At 48.0% G+C, this 11,540-nt stretch overlaps 1 protein-coding gene across 1 annotated transcript in view; it reads right to left on the bottom strand.

The window, feature by feature from the left end:
• LOC110335465 (cytochrome P450 4F22) overlaps window positions 1-10,060 on the bottom strand; it is a 45,685-nt gene extending 35,625 nt beyond the window's left edge. Inside the window, exon 1 of the mRNA XM_021217649.1 lies at window positions 9,987-10,060. The gene's annotated coding sequence lies outside the window, so the exon portion shown is untranslated. The remainder of the gene's footprint in view (window positions 1-9,986) is intronic.
• Window positions 10,061-11,540: the final 1,480 nt, after the last annotated feature.

The following is an 11,540-nucleotide window of genomic DNA, read 5'->3' as shown; positions in this document are numbered from 1 at the left end:
GGGGAGGGAGAGAGGGGGAAAGGGGAGAGGAAGAGGGAGGGGAGGAGGAGGAGGAGGAGGAGGAGGAGGCAGCATTTCACCTGCATAGCTCCCAAGGACACACACCCTAAGAAGTATCCATAACTCTTTATTTGTTTAACAATTTAACAGTAGCTGATGAGAAAGTCTCTCGGCAAGGCCAGGGAAGCCAGCCAGTGATTGATCCCATCCATTGAGATCCTTTCCAAAGTGCCTCTGCCTACCACACCCTCACTAAGTGCTCCTTATGTTTTGTTTTGTCAAAACACTGGGTGGCAGATACCTTCAGAGGCCCAGTGCTGTGTGTGACTCAGTTCTAGGCGTTGGAACTAAAGTGGTGAACATGACAGACGTGGCCCTGGCTCATGAGGGAGGAAACCAGGTACAAGGTATCTAATGAGGGAGGGAGGGGAGTGGCATTTAGGAAACTCTTTTAGTAAAATGTACATGTATTTATTTATTTGTGGGCCATGGTATCATGCTGAGGTCAGAGGAAAATTTGCAGGAATTGGTTGCCTCCTTGCACCATACGCAGTCAAGGGATCAAACTCTTGGCAAGGAGCTGCGCCTGTTGGCCTGTTGATCCGTCTCCCCATGTGGTACTTTCTAACCCGGGAATCTGTGTTGGAGGTCTTCCTCCCTTCTTTCTTTTCTCCACCCTCTCCCTTTTGTCTGTCTTTGTTAACTTTTAAATTACATCTATTTTTTCAGATATTTATCTCCACTCTGTGTGTGGAGACAGAAAACAACCTTCAGGAACTGGTTTTATTCCTTGAGAGTCCTAGGTATTGAACTCAAGTCGCCAGACTTGGTGGCAGGTGCCTGTACCCACTGAGCCATCTTCCCAGATTCATTTCTTTTTATTCATTTGTTTGTGTCTGACTTGCTTGCTTTCAGGTTCCGTGTGTGCTGGTGTAATGCATGGCAGGCTTCATTCTCAACTGCTCTCTGTCTCGCCCCCATAACCACTACTGTCTCTCATTGAACTAGCTCACTGGTTTGATTAGCTAGCTGGCCAGCGAGTCTCACGGATCCTCCTGTCCCTGCTTCTTCGTGCCCAGTGTTTCATGTGGGCGCTGAGAACCGAATTCGGATCTGCATGCTCACCAGCTAACGCGTCTAAATGCTTGTCAGATCTACGCTCTAACACATGCCGTATCCTCAGCCTGGCTCCGCAGCTTGTTAGGAGTTCCCACTGCCAACATTCTCTTTCTCACCAAGGATCCTTTCCCCTAGTCCAGTGTAGAGTCCTCTCGGCCATGCAAGTTATAGGTGCTGGGGGGTTTCCCTGCATTTGCTCCCCTTCTTCCTGGGGGACCCCATACCAGTCCCAGGCCTTCAGCAATCTCATATCAGAGCTGTTTTCTGTTTTAGTTCCCAACAATGTTTCCCTGTCCCGTGTTTAGAAGAATCCCAAGTACTCAGATTTACCTCATTCCCTCCCTGCATCAAAACTAAACTTGTTTTTACCTTAATTAATTAATTAATAATTCTCCAGGCTGGGGAGATGGCTTTGTGTGGGAAGATGTCTTAGCAGTTAAAACAGTTCCCGCTCTTGCAAAAGACCTGACTTCAGTCCCCAGCACCCACAACAGCCAGCACACAGCCACAAATAACTCCAGCTCCAGTAGGTTCCCAAGCCCTGCAATTATGAGTGTATGTATGTGTATGTGCATGCATCCAGGCATACGTGTACATGGGTATCTTTAAAAATTAATTTTTAAAAAGACACTTTTTTCTTCTCTCTCTGGCCCAAAGGTTTCTTTTATTTATTATATGTAAGTACACTGTAGTGACACCCCAGAAGAGGGCATCAGATCTCATTATGGATGGTTGTGAGCCACCATGTGGTTGCTGGGATTTGAACTCAGGACCTTAGGAAAAGCAGTCAGTGTTCTTAACCACTGAGCCATCTCTCCAGCCCCTAAAAATTAGTTTTTAAAAACACTAGAAAAACTTAATGTATGGCAATACCATTTCCATATTAAATGCCACTACAATAGAATGTTTTTATATAATTTTAAACAAAAGGTGATGGAGGGGGATTTTTAGGTTACACAGGCTCTCCCCAACAATTAATTCTTTTTTACCTCTTTTTCTGAGTGGGTCAATTCAACAAATGGACTCAGTGACAAGTCTTGCTCGGCACCAGTGGTCAACAGGATTGTCTTAAAGCCCAAGTGTCACAATCATTGCCACAAAGGAACGCCATGTGCTGGCCAATGCTTTTGCAATGCAGAATCGCTCTTCTTCAGGTCCACGTTCCCATCCCACATTTGCCAGCCCCAGTGGCAACCCCCCACTGGTTTGCCCTTGCTTCCCCGGTGTTCCATGGTACATTAACTAAAAGCATCCTCTGGAAATAAAATCAGGAGCCAGCAAGACCGCTCCATGGGCGAGGTTGCTGCTGCTAAATCTCCCCCCCTCTCTGTCTCTCTCTATTCTCTGTCTCTGTCTCTGTCTCTGTCTCTCTCTCTCTCTCTCTCTCTCTCTCTCTCTCTCTCTCTCTCTCACACACACACACACACACACACACANCTGTCTCTGTCTCTGTCTCTCTCTCTCTCTCTCTCTCTCTCTCTCTCTCTCTCTCTCTCTCACACACACACACACACACACACACACACACACCAGAAAAATGTTCTTTAAATGTGTAAAATTTAAATCAGATCATAAAACTCCCCTGCTCAAAATCCTCCCATGAGTGACATTCAGATGCCTCGCCTGGACCCATCTGACCTGGCCTCTGTGTTTCCCAGCAATACTGTCTCCCACCCTGTCCTCCTCATTCGTGGTATCTGACACGGCCTGCTCCAGCACAGGGCAAGCTGGTTCTCACTCTAAGCTGTAGGCTGCCCCCCTGCTCACATGCCTTCCCCTACTCTGCCCACACCAATGCCTCACGGCCCAGCCCAGCCCTGTCAGTCAGCCTCCGCCCTACATCACTCTCAGAAGAGTGAGTGAGCACCAGTCCTAGGCAGTAGCTTTCAAAGTCAATCTTTCCTTCTGGCCAGGAGCCTTTGGAGGAAACCACAGGGCATCTCAGTACAGACACAGCAAAAGCCATAGCAAGCTAATGTCTGGGCACTGAAGAGGGGATTGCCATGCAAAGAAATCTTGGCTGGAGGACTCCTGGCTTTGATTCTGAAGGCTGGGTACACAAGGGGCACTACACAAGGATAGGAAGGGCTCTGTGCCCACCTCACCTCATGTCAAGGGTGGGCTGCAGCTTACCTGGGGTCACACTCTCAGTTCTGCTCCTGGGAAAAGAAGGTACTAAAGCCTCCAACGGAGACTCTCTTGGGTAAGGTAGTTCCTCATCTGAAAAATGGGAATAATTTGAAAAGGTCTATTGGATGTCCAAGAAAGGCCTTGATAAACAGCATACTGGGGCCTGCTTCAGCAGGTAAACGTGTTTGCTTCCAAGCCGGGCAAGCTGAATTCAGCCTCCCAACTCCTCATGGTGAAAGGAGAGAACCAGCTCCTGCAGGAGGCTCTTTGGGCCTCACATGTACTCCCTGGCTGTGTGTCACCCCACCAATATAAATAAATGTGGGGTTTGCTTTGTTGCGTTTTTAGATAGGGTAACCCTGGTGGTTTGAATGTGCTTGACCCATGGAAAGCGGCACTATTGGGAGGTGCGGCCCTGTTGAAAGAAGTGGGTCACTGCAGCGGTGAGCTTTAAGGTCCTATGCTAACCTCCACTCAGTGCAGAAGACACCCTCTTCCTGGCCGCCTGCAGAAGAGAATCTCCTCCCAGCCTCCTTTGGGTCAAGATGTAGAAGACTTGCTCCTCTAGCATCATGTCTGCCTGGATGCTGCCATGCTTTCCACCATGATGATAATGGACTGAATCGCTGAAACTGTAAGCCAGTCCCAGTTAAATGTTTGGCTTTATACAAGTTGCCTTGGTCATGGTGTCTTCACAGCAGTGAAACCCTGACTAAGACAGTCACATTATATAGCACCTGCTGACCTGGATCTCACTATGTAGACAGGCTGGACTTGAACTCACAGACATCCACCTGCCTTTCCTTCCCAAGTGCAGAGATTAAAGGCAAGGGCTACCATGCTAAAAGAAATTTTTTACTTCACTGGAACCAAAAATGATGGAGCTTGTCTGTAATTCTAAGACACTCATGAGTTCATGAGTTTCAGATCCAGACCCCATTTCAATGGGGGGGGGGGGACAGCTCACGGGTAAAAGAACTTGCTATGCAAACATGAGGACTGAGTTCAGATTTCTATCACCCACGCAGAATCACAGAAAGCTGACATAGCAGCATAAATCTGGAAGCCCAATGTTGTTGGGGGGGCAGTAAGACACGAGGACAACCTGGCTTGTTGGTGGTCAACCTAACCCAACAGCAATGAGCTCCAGGTTTGGTGAACTGCAGAGTGGGTTCCTCCTCTGGCCTCCACGTGCACACCTACAAATGAATTCACATATTCGATTGCACATGTGTGCATGCAAGTGCACTCTTGAGCATACACACACACACACACACACACACACACACACACACTACAAAAGTTTTGAGGGCCATCAAGATGACTCACAGGTAAAGGCCCTTGCTGACAAGCCTAACAACCTGAGTTCAACCCCTGACGCCCACACGGTGGGTGAAGAAAAGCAATTCCTTCAAGTCATCTCTGAATCTTCACGTGAGTCTTTAATCCCTGCCCTGGAGAGACAACTCTCTCTGAGTTTGGGGTCCACCAGGATTACACAGTGAGTTCCAGGCCAACTACAGCTAAACTGTGAGATCCTGTCTTTAAAAAAAAAATATTTTGAAGTGTAGCCACCACAGGAAACAACGTGGTTGTTTCTCATAAAGTTAAACCTTACATTACCATGTGACCAGTATTCTATTTTCAGGTGTATACCCAAAAAACTGGAAAACAACTATTCAAAGAATTCTTATATCAGTATGATTCACAACTGTCAAAAAAGAAGAAAACTCCAAGTGCTCACCACAGATGAAAAGATGATATATTTACACAATGGAATGTTAGTCAGACATGAAAAAGAATATGGCTGTTATAATGTTAGAAGATGAATGGGCCTGAAAACATAACTCTAAGTAAAAGACAGCAGACACAAAGGCCACACACATCATCTATGACCCTAGAGATGAGAAATGTCCAGAGTACAAACATCCCCAGGGATCGAGACCAGATTGGTGGGTGCTTGGGTCAGGGGTGAGAAATAGCGAGAGACTCCTGATGGGTATGAGGTCTCCTTTTGAAGAGATGGTGGGTGCCCACCATTTTTGAAGGTACTTAAGGGCTGGAGAGATGGCTCAGCGGTTAAGAGCACTGATTGCTCTTCCAGAGGTCCTGAGTTCAAATCCCAGCAACCACATGGTGGCTCACAACCATCTGTAATGGGATCCAATGCCCTCTTCTCATGTGTTGAGGACAGCTACAATGTACTCATATAAATAATATAAATAAATAAATCTTTAAAAAAGAAGGTACTTAAATCAAATGTCTGTGACCTGTGCACTGTAAGAGTTGTTTCAGTGGAGGAATGCAGCTAAGAGTGTGAGCAGAGTATGTGCAAGAATATGACAGTGTATGCCAGGGCATGGCAGTGTGTGNCAGGGCATGACAGTGTATGCTAAGGCATAACAGTGTGTGTCAGGGCATGACAGTGTATGCCAAGGCATAACAGTGTGTGTCAGGGATGACAGTNTNTGCCAGGGCATGACAGTGTGTATCAGGGTATGACAGTGTATGCCAGGGCATGACAGTGTGTATCAGGGTATGACTGTGTATCAGGGCATGATAGTGTGTGTCAGGGAATGACAGTGTGTGCCATGGCATAACAGTGTGTGCCAGGACATAACAGTGTGTCTCAGGGCATGACAGTGTGTGCCAGGGCATGACAGTGTATGCTAAGGCATAACAGTGTGTGTCAGGGCATGACAGTGTATGCCAAGGCATAACAGTGTGTGTCAGGGATGACAGTNTNTGCCAGGGCATGACAGTGTGTATCAGGGTATGACAGTGTATGCCAGGGCATGACAGTGTGTATCAGGGTATGACTGTGTATCAGGGCATGATAGTGTGTGTCAGGGAATGACAGTGTGTGCCATGGCATAACAGTGTGTGCCAGGACATAACAGTGTGTCTCAGGGCATGACAGTGTGTGCCAGGGCATGACAGTGTATGCCAAGGCATGACAGTGTGTGCCAGGGCATGACAGTGTGTGCCAGGGCATAACAGTGTGGTGGTGCAGGCTGCAATCCCAGTATTTGGGAGGCCGAGGTAGGATGCAGGATGATCAAGAATTTAAGGCCAGCATGAGCTATACAGTAAGACTGTTGTTTGGTTTGGTTTGGTTTTTAAGGCAATATTGATCCAACAAGAAGGCTCAGGCTCAGTGTGAAAAGGTGTTTACCAACACACAACACGCACACACACACACACTATAAATAAATGTAGTAAAATTTAAAATTTTGGGACTGGGTGGACTTTTAATTCCAGCCACTCAGAAGTCAGAGACAGGTAGATCTATGTGAGTTCAAGGCTAGCCTGGTCTACAAAGTGAGTTCTAGAATAGCCAAAACTACATAGTGAGACCCTGTATCAGAGAGAGACAGAGACAGACAGACAGACAGACAGACAGACAGACAGACAGACAGACAGAAATATAACAACAACTGGGTTTATCTCTTGAAGTTGTTGGGAATGGTTTTGGACTGAAATAGTGTCTTGCTGGGTGGTGGTGGTACACATCTTTAATCCCAACACTCAGGAGGCAAAGGCAGACAAATCACTGTGAATTTGAGGCCAGACTGGTCTATAGAGCAAGTTCCAGGACAACCAAGGTGGGGAGGGAGGGAGGGAAAAAAGGAGGAAGGGAGGGCGAGGGAGAGAGGAAAAGAAAAAGAAAAGAAAAGAAAAAGAAAAAGAAAAAGAAAAAGAAAAAGAAAAGAAGAAAAGAAAAGAAAAGAAAAGAAAAGAAAAGAAAAGAAAAGAAAAGAAAAGAAAAGAAAAGAAAAGAAAAGAAAAGAAAAGAAATAGTGTTTTATAGCCTAGGCTAGGCCAAACTTGCTCAATAGCCCAGGCTGGCCTGAAACTCAAAATCCTCCTACCTCAGCCTCTAAAGTGCTGGGATAACAGACATAAACTGACGCCTACAGCTTATTAGTATTTTTGCAGAAGTAAAGGAAATGAGACTGAGCGTGCACCTCAATTAGTGGGGTGCTTACCTAGTATGCAAGCACTGGGTTTGCTCTCCAGCATCACAGAACACAGATGTAATGGCGCACGCCTGTAATCCCAGCACCTGGGAGGCAGAGGCAGGAGAAGCAGAAGGGCAAGGCCATCCTCAGCTACATAGTCAGTTTGAAGCCAGCCTGGGCTACAAGAGACACTCTCTTCTCAAAATAAAAGCTGGAACAAATTTAAAGCAGCACCCTAGGAAGGCTGTGGAAGGGCCGGCAGGGCCATTTCTTCCCTGAACCAGACTCTTGTCACCCCAGTCTGCCCTGGGAGTGCCTCAGGACTCCGCCCCTTCTGCTTGGACCTGCCCTATCTGGCATCAGTGGTACGACGACCAGTCTTGCCTTGCGGCCCAGCCCAGCCCACACCCAAGGAGCCTGGTTTGACAGGTTGGGCTGGCAAACTGCCAGCCAGAGACTTGTTATACAAGGTGTGTGAGCTTACAAGAAAGAACTCAGGTTATGATCCTGGCCAGTGCCAGGCACTGCATACTGCCTTTTCCTGAGCGTCAAGCACTGGGCGGGGCTTGACAGAGGAACATCCCAAAGTTGATACATCACCCCACAAAACAACTCCCCTTTCCCAGCCAATGGTCAAGGCAACCTGTTCCCTGTCCCGACCTACCCTTCACTCTCAATATAAAATATCTCCTGCCCCTAGAGAGCCCTCCACATCAAAGGGCCGGACTCCAGGTCTGGATTGAAAACAGCCCAAATTTCTGGAAATCTGAGGAAAAGCTCAGGGTCAGTTGTAACAACTGAGGATAGAGCCAAGTTGTAAACTCAAGCAGGGAAAAGTCCCATAAAAGCCTGAAACAGGACTGGTGAGATGGCTCAGTGGGTAAGAGCACCGAGTGCTCTTCTGAAGGTCCTGAGTTCAAATCCCAGCAACCACATGGTGGCTCACAACCATCTGTAATGGGATCTGATGCCCTCTTCTGGTGTGTCTGAAGACAGCTACAGTGTACGTACATATAATAATAATAAATAAATCTTTTAAAAATGGGAAAAATGAAAACAGTTCTGTCTTTAAAAAAAATAAAAGCTTGAAACATGTATATTCTTTGTGCCATCCCAAAATAAGTACTGCCTTTAAAGAAGTTTGAAGGCAGTGGCAACCTGGAACGTAATGACCTCTGTGTACCATTGCAGGCATGGCACACTTGGACCCAAGCCACAGACGGGATTCCATAGTGCCCCCTCCCTGGTAGCCATACCACTTGAGGCAAGTGGCCACACCTCTCTGAGCCCCAGTTGCTTCAGACAGGAACCATGTTTCTCCACCTCACGGAGATATGATGACATATAGAATATATATGAGCCATCAAGATGGCTCAGTGGGTAAAAGTACTTGCTGCCAAGCTTGACAACCTGGGTTCAGTCCCTGACACCCACATGCTTGAAGGAGAGGACAGACTGCTGAAAGCTGTTCTGTAGCTTTCACTCTTATGCTGACACACACACACACACACACACACACACACACACAAATAAAAAGCAAAAGTAAACAAAGAACGTGCTTACTCATCCTCAGGTAGGGCCACTTGATGCTGTCGACATGTTCATCCTCTCTACCTAGACAGACATCCGAGACTTACAGAACAAAGTCCAAGGCTAGTCAAATAGGAGAGATGAGGTCTCATTCTCTGAATGTGTCCCAGGTCATCCAAACCGACCTCTGTGGTTACCAACCCTGGTCACCGCCAAGACATGAGCCCATAGCTAAGGTTACCTTTCGGAAACCCAAGCTGGGCTCTGCAGAGAGGTCGGGGCCATCAGAAAGTGGCCCAGGATTTTGAGGTCAGCCAGGGTTTGTTTGTTCCAATCCCAGCTTGCCCTCTGAACGTCTGTGCTCCCTTCCTCCAGCCCTCATCTCCCCCCACAGTAAAATCAGTGTCTGGGCAGGGATCTGGGGGGGGGGGGTCATCTTCAAGACACTTAGATGCTACAGGCTTTTGCTGGAGTCAGCTTCAAGACAGAGAAACTGGGTGGTGGGAGGGGAGGGAAAGAAGGGGTGCACACTGAACTGTGGAGGTGTATTGACCAAAGGCAGCCTCCTTATCTCTCACTTCAAGCCAGCGATTTCCCCAAGTAGTGAGCCACAACACTTTTCAAGGACCAAGGTGGCCAGCCCATCAATGGTTCTAAACCAGTCTGAGCCAGGGCCCTGAAACACCCGACAGCTCTTACAGGACAAATCTTTGACTAACTTCCGGGGCTCATAGACAACGGTAGAGAGGCTGGACCACTGTTTTATTTGCAAAGAAGGGAACTTGGAGATGCTGACACTTCTGTGGATGAGCACAGCATTCCTGACGGAGGCTGGACCACAACCAAAAGACCCATCGGCAAGATGGACAGCTTCAAGTATGCTGAAAAAAAACTTGTGTCCCAGAAATACAGCCCCCCCCCAGGCTTTCTCTTCAAGACAATAAATATGTCAATGACTCAGGCAGACCCTATAAGAAGGTGTCCCAGAACAGAAATCTCTAGTCCAAAAAGTGCCCCCGCTCTTTCCACAACCGGCACTCAAAAAGAAGCGACTCCCAGGACACCAGGGCGCGCTCAGGAAATAAAAATGAGCATAACCCCAGCAACCTTTGGGGATACACCAACATCTTGCTCCTGGCCATTCAACCTCATCACTGGTCGTGGGGTCCTGAAATTAGCTGTGCACACGGATGTTCGCCCCGCCCCGCCCCGCTAAGGCCATAGTCCCTGGACCCACGCACTCACCCGGGTCTCAGCCTGCTGCTCTCGATCCAGATCCGCGGCTTTGACAGTGCGGTCTGACAGCCCCAACCCTTTAAACCTGCCAGGCTGAGCCCCAGCCCTTTACAAGCTTCGGGCTGAGCCCTAAGCCCCGCCTCACAACTCCGGGGCCACGCCCATATTGGCAACTCCCCTGCCCGGTTGCTCGCAAGTCTGGCCCCCAAGATCCAAACCTGAGACAAGGAGTCTGAGACAGACAGAGAAAGAGAGAGCTTAACAGACAGAGGTGGAGACGTGAAAATGCAGACAGCTAAGAGCCCGAACCTTCAGACTCCCGGGTCTTGACCTATCAGAGCCTCATTTCCACTTTGGGTCACTCATCTCCTACACCAGTTCCTCAGAGCCCCAGGTAGAACAGGCTCCCAAGCTTGCACAGGAGTTCCTGCACCATCACCTCCGAGACTCTCGAGACTCTCGCTGTTCCCCAGGCGTATTCTTTGGGGCCTCTCAAGAGTTCTCAGACTCCATCAGTCCCAGGGCGGAGGGCTACCTGTTTTTCCTGGAGCCTGCCCTACCTGCCCTCCTGGGTCGGATTCTGCAGCTGTTCCTCCAGTCCAAACAATCCCCGCAATCCACTGTCCCAGGACTTGGAAGCAGGAAAATCACAAATTCCAGCCAGCCTGGACTACTTAAGGAAACCCTAGTGAGACAGACAGACAGACAGAGGAGAGATAGAGTAATGAAGAAACGGGGCTCTGGAGAGATGGGTCAGAGATTTAAAACACTTGTTCACAGCTGCTTGTATGTAATCCCAGTCCCAGGAAATTGAAGGAGCCAGAGGCTCTGCATCCATGTGTATACATCCATGTGTACACATGTATGCATCCATGTGTATACACCTTCACACAGATGATTATGCTACACATAACCAAAAATGATTTAAAAAATCTTTAAATAAGAATAATAAAATTTTTCAAAAGAAAAAAAAAAAAAAAAAGAGGCCTCCAGAGAGCCAGAGTTCATCGAGTCAAAGGCAATCACCACTAAGCATGGCTTCCTGAGTTCATCCCCAGGACTCGTGACAGAAGGAGAGGACCAACTCACAGGTTGTCCCTGACCTCTACAGGCCCACCACAGACCACTGCGACCACACACTACCTTAGTGAACATGGAAATGACAGCTCACAGCCATCTCCAACGCCAGTTCCAAGGGACCCAACACCATCTTCTGACCTGGAGGGTACCAGGCATGCGCGTGATGCTCATACAAACATGCAGGCAAAACGCTCATGTACACAAAATAAAGTAAATAATGTAGCTTAAATATATACAGATTAAATGAGTAAATGTAAAACTACAAGATGAGGGGAGGGTCTCCGGAAGCATTAGACTATTCAGGTCCCACCTTAACCCAACCTGCCCACTCGTAGACACTTGACCTTGAAGCAGGATATTGTCCTTGGCCAGCCCATCTGCTTCAGAAGTACCCAGTCAGACCCACCCTTTAATGTGAGACAGACCGTATGGCTGGGTTCGTCAGGCTGGTGGGTGGCAGACACCTGACTTGGGTCGATGGGC

This window comes from Mus pahari, chromosome 18 (assembly GCF_900095145.1).
Source record: "Mus pahari chromosome 18, PAHARI_EIJ_v1.1, whole genome shotgun sequence".
NCBI classification, from domain to species: Eukaryota; Metazoa; Chordata; class Mammalia; order Rodentia; family Muridae; genus Mus; species Mus pahari.
This window is presented reverse-complemented; position numbering and strand designations above follow the sequence as displayed.